The sequence below is a fragment of the Somniosus microcephalus genome, chromosome 16 (genome assembly GCF_052327205.1).
Source record: "Somniosus microcephalus isolate GS21.2 chromosome 16, FLI_Smic_1.0, whole genome shotgun sequence".
Lineage (NCBI taxonomy): Eukaryota > Metazoa > Chordata > Chondrichthyes > Squaliformes > Somniosidae > Somniosus > Somniosus microcephalus.
This window is the reverse complement of record NC_141002.1, coordinates 89,049,074-89,062,143: the sequence shown is the minus strand read 5'-3', so window position 1 is coordinate 89,062,143 and position 13,070 is coordinate 89,049,074.

Below are 13,070 nucleotides of genomic sequence, written 5' to 3'. Positions count from 1 at the left end.
TCTCTTTTTTGGTCTTTAATTGGCCCCACCCTTCCTCTGACTACCATTTTACTATTTATTATGTTGTTGTGATACCGCGGCAAACGTGGGAGTCGAGACCAGAGCTAGTAAACAGAACAGCTTTTTATTTCAGCCTCATGGCAAAACAGGAACTGGAAGAGCCCGCGCCTGACTTACATACTCCCCAGACAGGAAGTGCTCCCGGCAGCCTGTCCCTGTGGGAAACAAGTTGCTGGAGGAAAGGGCCCCCGGTTGGGGGCGTCTGCTTAAACTGTCCGTACCGCCGTGAGCGGATTGTGTCCAGTGGTGGCGTGTCGCCACAAAGCTCCCCCCAGAATCCGCTTAGGAGGAGTGGACGAGTCGTGACGGTGGTCTGATGGTTCTGCCGCAGCGGCTCTGCGTGATCGCCAGTCTAGTTGGCGGGGCCTGGCGGTTCACCGCCGGCTGTGCTGGCTTGCTGGCGGGACGGCCTCTAGTTGGAGGCCGGGCCACGGGGACCTGTTCCCCTGGTTCTGTGTGTGCTGGTTTGAGCCGGTCGATGGAGACTGTCTCGACCCTGTCGCCAAGTCGCAGCTTGAAGACCTTGTCCCCGGTTTGTAGTACTTCGTACGGTCCGTCATACGGGGGTTGCAGGGGTCCGCGGTGTGCGTCGTGTCGCACGAAGACGAAGCGCGCCTGCTGTAAATTTGGCGGAACGTGAGGTGCGAGTTCGCCGTGTCGGTTGACCAGAAGTGGGGTGAACTGCTGAGCGGAAGAGAAAAAGTTGAGCCGCTGCTGGTCGGCCGACCAAGGCGTGGTAGCCTCTGGAAGGAATTCGCCTGGGATGCGCAGCGGTTGTCCGTAGACTAACTCCGCTGCCGAGGACTGGAGGTCTTCTTTGACCGCGGTGCATAGGCCTAGTAGTACCCACGGTAGGCGGTCAGTCCAGGTACTGTCCTGCAGGCCGGCGCGGAGTGAGGCCTTGAGTGACCGGTGGAAGCGTTCACAAAGCCCGTTGGCCTGCGGGTGGTACGCCGTGGTTCGGTGGAGCGTCACACCGAGGTTGCGTGCTGTGGCCGTCCAGAGTTCAGAGGTGAACTGGGCGCCTCTGTCGGAGGTTATGTCGGCCGGTACACCGAACCTCGCTACCCAGGTGTTAACGAACGCCCTGGCGATGTCGGCTGTGGTGGTGGAGGTCAGCGGCACTGCCTCAGGCCAGCGTGTGTAGCGGTCGACCATCGTGAGGAGATAAGCCTGGCCTTGCGATGGCGGCAGGGGCCCGACGATGTCGACGTGTACGTGGTCGAAGCGGCGGCTGGGTACCTCGAAGTCTCCCAGGGGTGCTTTTGTATGCCGTTGTACCTTAGCCCGTTGGCAGGCGAGGCAGGAGGTGGCCCAAGTCCGAACATCTCTGCTGAGGCCGCACCAGACGAAATGCTGGGAGAGGAGTTTGACGGACGCGCGGGAACCCGGGTGGGAGAGCCCGTGGAGCGCGTCGAAGACGCGGCGGCGCCAGGTTTCAGGGACGACCAGCCTGGGTTGGCTGAGTGTGATGTCGCAAGTGACTGCCGTGGCTTCGGGCCCGTGCGCGACCTTGGCTAGGCGTAGCCCTGGCAGGCTGGTAGCCGCCGAGAGGAGGTCTGGGTCCGTGAGCTGGGCCGCTGCTAGTTGCGCGTAGTCGACCGCGAGGTGATTCGCGCAGATGGCGGGACGGGAAAGGCAGTCGGCGACAACGTTGTCTCTACCGGAGACGTGCTGGATGTCCGTGGTAAACTCGGACACGGCCGCGAGCTGGCGTTGCTGCCGAGCGGACCAGGGTTCGGTGTGCTTGGCCATCGCGTATGTGAGTGGCTTGTGGTCCACGTACGCGGTGAAGGGGCGGCCTTCCAGGAGGAACCTGAAATGGCGGACCGACAGGTGGAGCGCGAGAAGCTCGCGGTCGAAAGTGGAGTATTTGACCTCCGGGGGGCGCAGTTGGCGGCTGTAGAAGGCAAGTGGCTGCCACGCGCCATTAACCCACTGCTCGAACACGGCCCCAACTGCGTGGTCGGAGGCGTCGGTGGTGAGCGCGACCCGGGCATCGGCCCTCGGGTGCGCGAGCAGAGTGGCGTCGGCGAGTGCGTTTTTGGTGGCATCGAAGGCGGCTGACGTGTCAGTGGTCCAGGCTACGGCCATCTTGCTGGATTTACCTCGGAGGGAGTCGTATAGGGGCTTCATGAGGGCTGCAGCTCTGGGGATGAACCTGTTGTAGAAGTTCACCATCCCGAGGAACTCCTGGAGGCCCTTGATGGTTGTGGGGCGAGGGAACTGCTGGACGGCCTGCACCTTGTTGGGCAGGGGGACGGCCCCAGCAGGGGTGATGTGGTGACCGAGAAAATCGATCTCGGTTAGGCCGAACTGGCACTTCGCCGGGCTGAGGATGAGCCCGTGTTGGGCTAGGCGCCCGAACAGGACGCGAAGGTGTTCGAGGTGTTCCTGTTTGGAGGAGCTGGCCACGAGAATGTCGTCTAGATAGACGAATAGGAAGTTCAGGTCCCGCAGGACCGAGTCCATAAGGCGCTGGAAAGCCTGGGCTGCATTCTTGAGGCCGAAGGGCATCCTCAGGAACTCGAACAGGCCGAATGGGGTGATGACGGCCATTTTGGGGATGTCCGCGGGGTGTACGGGGACTTGGTGGTAACCGCGCACCAGGTCGACTTTGGAAAAGACGGTTCGTCCGGCCAGTCGGGCCGAGAAGTCCTGGATGTGAGGCACCGGGTATCGGTCGGGGGTGGTGGCGTCGTTAAGGCGGCGGTAGTCCCCACAAGGGCGCCAGCCTCCGCCGGGCTTAGGGGCGATGTGGAGGGGCGAGGCCCAGGGGCTGCTGGAGCGGCGGATGATGCCGAGTTGTTCCATGGTGGTGAACTCGGCCCACGCGATTTCCAGCTTGGCCGGGTTGAGCCTGCGGGCGTGGGCAGAAACTGGAGGGCCGGTGGTGGGGATATAGTGCTCCACCCCGTGTTTGGCGGCTTTGGCCGAAAAGGTCGGGTTGGTGAGGGCGGGAAACTCGGCTAGGAGTGCCGAGTAGTCGTCCACGGCCCTGGCGAGGCAGTAGGTCGTCAGGCCGGCCGAACGGTCCGGGGTAAAGGCACCGGGGATGGTGGCCATAGTGTTGGCGTCGACGAGGCGGTGCCTCGGAATGTCGACCAGGAGGCCGTGGGCGCGTAGGAAGTCGGCGCCGATGAGTGGGCAGAGGACCTCGGCGGTGAGGAACTCCCAGCGGTAGCGGTGGCCCGCGAGGTCGAGCGTGACCATGCGGGTGCCATATGTGCGGATGTCCGAGCCATTGGCGGCAGCTAGCGTGATACCTGGTGTGCCGCGTTGGATTTCGAGGGCGGAGGCGGGGGTGATGCTGTGCTGGGCCCCTGTGTCGCACAGAAATCGGCGGTTGGTTCTGTCGTCAGTGACATACAGTAGAGGCCCCTTTTGCCCCACGGCCATCGCGGGGGCCGGTGCGGGGGGGAATTGAAGGTACACGGTGGCGTGCAGCGTTGGGCCTTAGTGCCAAAACGGGTGTGGTAGTAACAGTGGCCCGGAGTGTTAGGGCGGGCGGGCCTGGTGGGCCGGGGAGACCGCGTGGTCGTTGCCGTGAGGTCGGGCGTGACGTCGCGCGTGGACTGTGCAGAGAGCAGCCGGTCGGCCTTTCCTGCTATGTCATTCAGGTCCGTGGAGCCGGACTCCACAATGAGCGGGCGGATGCTGGCGGGAAGCTGCCGAATGAAAAGCGTGCGAAAGAGGGCGCCGGGGGGCTTGTCGTCCGCGAGGGACAGCATGTGGGAAAGCAGGTCTGATGGTGAAGCGTCACCGAGACCGGGGAGGTCAAGGAGTTGGCAGTGGCGCTGGTAAGAGGACGTTTGAAATTTTTTAAGGAGCGCAGCCTTCAGATGTTCGTACTTGCCAGTCTGTGGTGGGTCCTGCAGCGCTGCCCAAACTTTGGGGACGGTAGCGTACGTGAGCGAGGAGACGAGGTAGTCGTACTTCGTGGTGTCGCCTGTGATGCCTTTCAGCCGGAATCTGGACTCGGCTTGAACGAACCAGGCTTCGGCCAAGTTTTCCCAAAAGTCTGGTAATTTAACCGTGACTGCGTTTGTATCCGCCATGCTAGCTTAGGATTCGTCCTGAGCGTCGGGGTCACCAGTGTTGAGATACCGCGGCAAACGTGGGAGTCGAGAGCAGAGCTAGTAAACAGAACAGCTTTTTATTTCAGCCTCCTGGCAAAACAGGAACTGGAAGAGCCCGCGCCTGACTTACATACTCCCCAGACAGGAAGTGCTCCCGGCAGCCTGTCCCTGTGGGAAACAAGTTGCTGGAGGAAAGGGCCCCCGGTTGGGGGCGTCTGCTTAAACTGTCCGTACCGCCGTGAGCGGATTGTGTCCAGTGGTGGCGTGTCGCCACAATGTTTATAAAAGACTTTTGGGTTCCCTTTTATGTTAGCCACTAATCTATTCTCATGCTCTCTCTTTGCCCCTCTTACTCCCTTTTCTAAATCTCCTCTATATTCAACTTGGCTCTGTACCGTATTATTAATCTTACAGGATAAAATAGCTCACCAGCTTAGTTTGAGATGTTTAAGATGATTAAAGAATTCGATAGGGTAGTTAGAGAGGAACTATTTCCTCTGGTGAGGGAGTCCAAAACAAGGGAGCACAGCCTTAACATTAGAACTAGGCCATTCAGGGGTGATGTCAGGAAGCACTTCTTCACACAAAGGGTAGCGGAAATCTGGAATAAAAACAGAAAATGATGGAAATACATAGCAGGTCAGGCAGCAGATTTCCAGCCTCCGCAGTATATTACTTTTGTTTTAGTGGAAATCTGGAACTTTCTTCCTCAATAAGCTGTTGAGGCTGGGGAGTGGGTGGGGGGTGGGGGGGTGTCAATTGAAAACTTCAGAAGTGAGATTGATCGATTTTTGTTAAGTAAGGGTATTAAGGGTTATGGAACCAAAGCGGGTAGATGGAGTTAAGATACAGATCAGCCATGATCTAATTGAATGGTGGAACAGGCTCGAGGGGCTGAATGGCCTCCTCCTGTTCCTATGTTCCTATCTCACCCTGTGTACATGAAAGCTGAAGGGCAGTGGTGCTTTCCCAAAGCACAGAGCTTATTTTATACCCTAAGGCCCTGATTTTATTATTTTCATTCTGCTGGTGTTATGTTAGAGCAGAGTTAACACTTGTGTCACAAATCTTACTTCAGCACAGCTCAAGTGTATAATTCCACTCAACTTGCCGGAGCTTCCGTTCTCATTTTCTCTGACAGGAATACATGATCACATTGAAGACTGACGAGCCAAGAAGACTCGGCCCTACAGAAAAGACGTGCAAGCATTTCTTCCAAAATTCAGATCATTCTGGGATGAGGGTGGAGGGAGAAATGCTATTCAGCAAAATAAGGCTTCAAATTTTGTAGGCCCTAGTGATGATGATTTGGTGTTTAACCCAGTCAGTCGGCTAATTTGGCCTTACTTTGCAATCTTTACAACCCTGAGCATAAGGACAAAGATGAATAACTATGTGATCACAATGAATAATTGAATAATTAGATATCTTGCCATTAAGTGCTTTGAGGATTTCTTGACTACAGAGTTCAGTGAAACAATCCAGTAGGAATAAAAGCGTAGAATAAAAGACATTGAGATAGAGAGAGTCACAACCCCTATGTATCAAATCCCATGTAGACTACATCTTGAAGATGAATATTCTTCTGCAGACAGATTCTTACCGTTTGGAAGAGCATTGCTACTTTTTTTCATTTTGTGCCTCATGGAGATGGAGTTGTAACTTGATTTGTATATGAATCATTTGGAATATTTGCAATCTATCTCCTTAAAGCAGAATTGTGTTACGTTTTGTCTGGCTAATCTTAGTGCAGAGACAACTGTAGATATAGATATAGTAACTGTCATACACTTTCAAAAATCAAAATAAAACTGCACTCCCTCATTCCTCGTGAATTTGGGTTTCCACTCGGTTTAGATTGTAGCTTTCATCGTTCAAAACGTCTCTGTGAACTGTGCGATCGCAGGTAATATCCACATTTCTCATCAAAAACTGCTGAAGGTGGCTTGAGGTAGAAGATTTGATTTAATGCTGAATAGTAGTTAAGTGTTAATATTTAGTCGGCTGAGACTGGGATCTTGGTGGTTTTGCATTGATGATTTATTCGGTGCTGAAGTACCTCTGCATTATGGCGTGGTGTTTAGAGACAGTTTTTCATTTCTTCAAAGAGTGATTGACCTTCCTGTAAACACATGATGAAACAATCAGGTGAGGGTAATATGATAAATCACTTTTTTGTTCTACCTGAACTGAAGTGGAAATTTGTAGGAACTGTACAATATTAAAAAACAACATTAACACTAAACGTCCCTTAAGGGGCTACTTTGATCGAAAACTTTTGGCTTGCAGGATATAAACAGAGCAGTTTATCTGGATTATCAGATCTGTACAGAGAAATATGGATCTATATTATTGCCAACTGTTCAGAGAGTTTCAAAAGGATTCTTTTCATATAACAAGAACAAAGCCTTTAACGTAGTAAAATGTCCCAAGGCGTTTCACAGAAGAGTTAGCAAACAAAATTTGACACCGAGCCACATATGGGGATATTGGGACAGATGACCAAAAGCTTGGTCAAAGAGGTAGGTTTTAAGGAGAGTCTTAAAGGAGGAGAGAGAGGTAGAGGCGGAGAGGTTTAGGGAGGGAATTCCAGAGCTTGGGGCTCAGCCAGTTGAAGGCACGGCCGCCAATGGTGGAGTGATGAAAATCGGAGATGCACAAGAGGCCAGAATGAGAGGAGCACAGATACATTGCAAAATGTCTTCAAAAACATCGCTGTCATGCTTCAGGGTTTTTTTACCATTTTTCCACAGAAATGATTTGAAAATAAGGGTTATGTTTTGTTTATTAAAGCAAAGTGTGTTCCCACAAGTTTGAAAAAGAGGCACTTAGTTGAGAGGTGGTTAATATGCTAAGTTAAAGTTCTTTTCCCCAAAGATGTGATGATAAGCAATTCATTAGCCTGTCTGGGTAATCGTAGAACATCCCATACTCATTGTTTTTTTTTTATGTCTGCGAATGGGGAGATAGATAAAAAGGAACACAGGAAAATGGGTGGGATTTTATATTCGCTTATGGGATGTGGGTGTCGCTGGCAAGGCCAGCATTTATTGCCCATCCCTAATTGCCCTTGAGAAGGTGGTGGTGAGCCGCCTTCTTGAACTGCTGCAGTCCGTGTGGGGAAGGTACTCCCACAGTGCTGTTAGGGAGGGAGTTCCAGGATTTTGACCCAGCAACAATGAAGGAACGGCGATATACTTCCAGGACAGGATGGTGTGTGACTTGGAGGGGAACTTGAAGGTGGTGGTGTTCCCATGCGCCTGCTGCCCTTGTCCTTCTAGGTGGAAGAGGTCGCAGGTTTGGGAGGTGCTGCCGAAGAAGCCTTGGCGAGTTGCTGCAGTGCATCTTGTAGATGATACACACTGCAGCCACAGTACGCCGGTGGTGGAGGGAGTGAATGTTTAAGGTGGTGGCTGGGGTGCCAATTAAGCAGGCTGCTTTGTCTTGGATGGTGTTGAGCTTCTTGAGTGTTATTGGAGCTGCACTCATCCTGACTTGTGCCTTGTAGATGGTGGAAAGGCTTTGGGGAGTCACAGAATACCCAGCCTCTGACCTGCTCTTGTTGCCGCAGTAATTATGTGGCTGGTCCAGTTAAGTTTCTGTTCAATGGTGACCTCCCAGTATATTGAAGGTGGGGGATTCAGCGATGGTAATGCCATTGAATATCAAGGGGCAGTGGTTAGACGCTCGCTTGTTGGAGATGGTCAGTGCCTGGCACTTGTGTGGCGCGAATGTTACCTGCCACTTATCAGCCCAAGCCTGAATGTTGTCCAGGCCTTGCGACATGCGGGCATGGACTGCGTCATTATCTGAGGAAATAGGGTTCTACATTAGTGTAGAACACTATTTCAGAAGATACCCTATTATTAATAATAAATTCGCATATAGGCCAAAAAGGAAAACCACTTTCCTTTTTAGTTTCATAGAAACAATTTATAAGGATAGAATTATTTTATCGGGTTTTGCCCATTGGCTACTTATGACATATACTTGTGTCATTGTAGGTCAACTACCTGAAAGTATTCCCATCTATTTTGCAAAAGTAATATTTTCCTATTTAATAGAAGTGCAAACATATCCTTTGTGATCCTTCTTATTTATCTAAAAAGGTTGCGTGCAAAAGAAGCTAAAAGGTTATTTGCCTCTGACTGACTGAAAGGGTTTAGTGGAAAACCATAGTGAATCGACGGAGGAGACTGAAGAGAGCCCTGAGGCACCCAGATCACCACAGGAGACTGGCAGGGTAGATGGATGTACCTGAATAAATCAGCAAGTGCCCGAAGGCTTTCAAAGTACCAGAGGAGGCAACACCTGCCAGGCCGGCAAGTGAGAAGTACGGAGATGGGATGTATTTTTAAAAAAGGTTAAGCGTGTTCACCTAAATGTGAAAGCTAACTCCTTCTGCACAGAAAGGCACATTGCTTTTGTTAATGGAGAGGTGAGTCTTTATATTGGCTTAACTGATTTGCTGGAAAAAGTTAGAAGCGCACACGCTATTGAGCATGTGAGGTGCAGATAAAATAGTATGGAACAGAATAGAGGAATTTTACCACTCAGATGGACACCATTTGCACATCATGTCTGCACCAGTGCTAACTTTTCAAATCGATCTGTCCACTATAATCCCATTTCTTCAACCTTTCTTAAAGGAAGGATAAAGGAATATAAAAGTATATTCCTTTCCAAATACTTATTCGATTGCCTTTTCATAGGAGCATAGGAATTACTAGATAAAAAAATACCAAGGTCCATCTAATTTGCTTTTTACCATCCTGGTACTCACACAATACAACGATAATGGAGTTGTTGACTAATCATAGTAGTCAATCTCTCTCGATTATTCTACAACAGTCCCAGGCATGAGGTGAGAAAACACCTATTCGTGGAAGCTTTGGGACCACAGGCCCAAAGTCACCTGATTCTCCCAAGCATGCTACACTTACCGTGCTCTAATAAACCACTGGGGAATGAAAGAGAATACTTCTAACCTCCCCCTTCATTTGTCTAGTGATAGTCTTGAAGCTATGTTCCTTTGATGCTGACTTGCCAGCCAATGGAAATGACCTTTCATTCTGTACCCTTCCAAAACCATTCATTATTTTGAAAACCTCTATTGTCCTTCTTAACCTTTTCTGTTCCAATGAAAAAAAACTGATGTTTTGAGCTTTTCTTAATTCCTAGTAAGAGTCTAGTGAATCTTCACTTTGTTTTTCAAGCATCTAATAATCTTCCTATAATGGGGCTCCCAGGACTACATGCAATACACCAACCAATTATACAAATTAACACCACTTCCTTGCTTTGAATTTAATGTCCTTGTGTATAAAACACAGAATCCTTTATAAACATGTATAATAATGAACATATTCATAATTCATGGACGGAAACTAATTTTTTGTTTCCAACTTTTTTGGTTGCCAATTTGTGTATAATTTTGATGGCATAAAAATATCAGCAAAATATTCTGTAGAGCATTCAATTAAAAAGTTGGAGTAGACCAGAGCACCGTGGTTCAGTTGGTAGTACCGTCGCCTCGGAGTCAGAAGGTTGTGGGTTTAAAGTCCCGCTCCAGAGACTTGAGCGCAAAAATCTAGGGTAACACTCCAGCACAGTATCGCGGGAGTGCTGCACTGTCAGAGGTGCTGCCTTTCGGATGAGACATTAAACTGAGGCACCGTTTGCTCTCTCAGATGGACATAGAAGATCCCATGGCACTATTTCGAAGAAGAGCAGGGTAGTTCTCCCTGGTGTCCTGGCCAATATTTAACCCTCAATCAACATCACTAAAACAGATTATCTGGTTATTATCACGTTGCTGTTTGTGGGAGCTTGCTGTGCGCAAATTGGCTGCTGCGTTTTCTACATTACAACAGTGACTGCACTTCAAAAATACTTCATTGGCTGTAAAGTGCTTTGGGACTTCTGGTGGTCGATGTGAAAGGTGCTATATAAATGCAAGTCTTTCTTTCTTTCTTTCTTTCAGAAGACCTTCATGCCCTAAGTCAGGAATTGCTGTTACTTGAGCAAGAGATCTGTGTTCAAGCGAGGAACACTTGAGCCACTGCAGTTGCGTCACATCATTCTGTATCTATCAAAAATATCTGCACACAATACCAGTTGACAAGTCACTTTTATTTTCTATGGAACTCTGTGCCAGGCAGTATCACTATCTGGTACTGTGATCCCTTGAATCAGATGTGAAGTAACTTGTTGAAGACAGTATCACTATCTGGTGCTGTGATCCCTTGAATCAAATATGAAGTAACTTGTTGAACCAGAGTTTTTGGATCATATATTAGATAGCATTAGATATATCATAACAACATCACTAAAACAGATTACCTGGTCATTATCTCACTGCTGCTTGTGGGACTTTGCTGTGTGTAAATTAGCTGCCGCGTTTCCTACATTACAACAGTGACTACCCTTCAAAAGTACTTCATTGGCTGTAAATCGCTTTGGCATGCCGTGAGGTCATGAAAGGCACTATATAAATGCAAGTCTTTTTATTACATGAAAGGGTCTTGGTTGCATCCTATACAAATCCTTCTGCTTTTACTGTGGCGCAGAAGCAACAAACTCAATTCCATGAGGCCACCATCCTTGTCATAGTTGCTTCTAACTGCATTCTATTGCTATGCCACACAATATATATTATATGCAATCTCTGTGGCGAGCGGTTTGCCTTTCTCGACATGCAATTGATTATAGCACAGTGTAATGGGAATTCCCAACGAAGAGCTGCAGTGACGTTAACAAGCTGTCTAAGCAGCCAATCACGTTGAAGAATTCTCACAGACAGCAAACCAGGAAATGAAAAGCAGCTTTTATCTGCATTTTGTTTAAAGTGTTACAGAGAGTGAAATAAAGATTGGGACTTTCACATGGGGATGAGGTAGAAGCTGAAATATCATGAACAAACTTTTAAAAAATTTAAGTTATTTTTAAAAATTGTAATTTTTAGCATGCAAAATTAAGGCACATGGGATTGGGGGCAAGGTATTGACTTGGATAGAGAACTGGTTGGCGGACAGAAAGCAAAGAGTTAGAATAAACGGGTCGTTTTCCGAGTGGCAGGCAGTGACTAGTGGGGTACCGCAAGGATCGGTCCTAGGACCCCAGCTGTTCACAATATATATTAATGATCTGGACGAGGGAATTGGATGTAATATCTCCAAATTTGCAGACGACACAAAGCTGGGTGGGAGGGTATGCTGTGAGGAGGATGTCATGAAACTCCAGTACGATTTGGACAGGTTGGGTGATTGGGCAGAAACATGGCAAATGCACTATAATGTGGATAAATGTGAGGTTATCCACTTTGGTGACAAAAACAGGAAGGCAGATTATTATTTGAATGGCAATAGATTGGGAGAAGGGGAAGTGCAAAGAGACCTGGGTGTTCTTGTGCACCAGTCGCTGAAGGTAAGCATGCAGGTGCAGCAGGTGGTTAAGAAGGCAAATGGTATGTTGGCCTTTGTAGCAAGAGGGTTCGAGTACAAGAACAAGGATGCATTGCTGCAGTTGTACAGGGCCTTGGTGAGACCGCACCTTGAGTATTGTGTGCAGTTTTGGTCACCTTACCTGAGGAAGGAAGTTCTTGCCATGGAGGGAGTGCAGCGAAGATTCACCAGGCTGATACCTGGGATGGCAGGAATGATGTACGAGGAGAGATTGTGTCAATTGGGCTTATACTCACTGGAGTTAAGTAGATTGAGAGGGGATCTCATCGAAACCTATAAAATTCTGTCAGGTCTGGACAGACTAGATGCAGAAAGGATGTTTCTGATGGCCGGGGAGTCCAGAACCAGGGGTCATAGTCTAAGGATAAGGGGTAAGCCATTTAGGACTGAAATGAGGGGGAATATCTTCACCCAGAGAGTGGTGAACCTGTGGAATTCTCTGCCACAGAGGGCGGTGGAGGCCAATTCATTAAATATATTCAAGAAAGAGTTGGATATATTTCTTGAGGCTAAAGGGATCAAGGGATATGGGGGGAAGGCAGGGACAGGGTACTGAATTTGGATGATCAGCCATGATCTCATTGAATGGCGGGGCAGGCTCGAGGGGCCGAATGGCCTACTCCTGCTCCTATCTTCTATGTTTCTATGTTTCTATAATGGAGAAATTTGTCACTCCACAAATTAGTTTTTCAGGGCTAGAACATTTGTTTAGCTGTCAATACGCTGTTAAAACCTCAGTTACACCTATTCCAACAAGGCTTAACATTTAATGGAATATAATAGCAAAATACTGCAGATGCTGGAAATCTGAAATAACAACAGAAAATGCCGGAAATACTCAGCAGGCCAGGCAGCATCCGTGGAGAGAGAAACAGAGTTAACGTTTCAGGTCTGGGACCCTTCATCAGAACTGGAAAAAGCTGGAGATGTAACAGATTAAGCAGGTGCAGAGACGGCGGGGGCGGGGGGTGCGGTTAGGAGGGGATGAAGGATTTGAAAGAACATGCTGTGCTTATGTAAAAGGCAGGAAAGATAAAATGTTGCAAATGGGAATGGCAAAATCATACAGCATGAAAAATGGGGGCCGAGGTTATGATTTGAAATTGTTGAACTCGATGTTGAGTCCGGAAGACTGTAAAGTGCCTAATCGAAAGATGAGGTGCTGTTCCTTGAGCTTACGTTGAGCTTCATTGGAACAATGTAATAGGCCGAGGACAGAGAGATTAGAGTGGGAGTGAAGCGGAGAATTAAAGTGACAGGCGACTGGAAGCTCAGGGTCACCCTTACGGACTGAACGGATGTGTTCCGCAAAGCGGTCGCCCAATCTGCGTTTGGTCTCCCCAATGTGGAGGAGACCGCATCGTGAGCAACGAATACAGTATACTAGGTTGGAAGAAGTACAAGTAAATCGCTGTTTCGCCTGGAAGGGGTGTTTGGGGCCCTGGACCTTTAATGGGGTATTTAACAG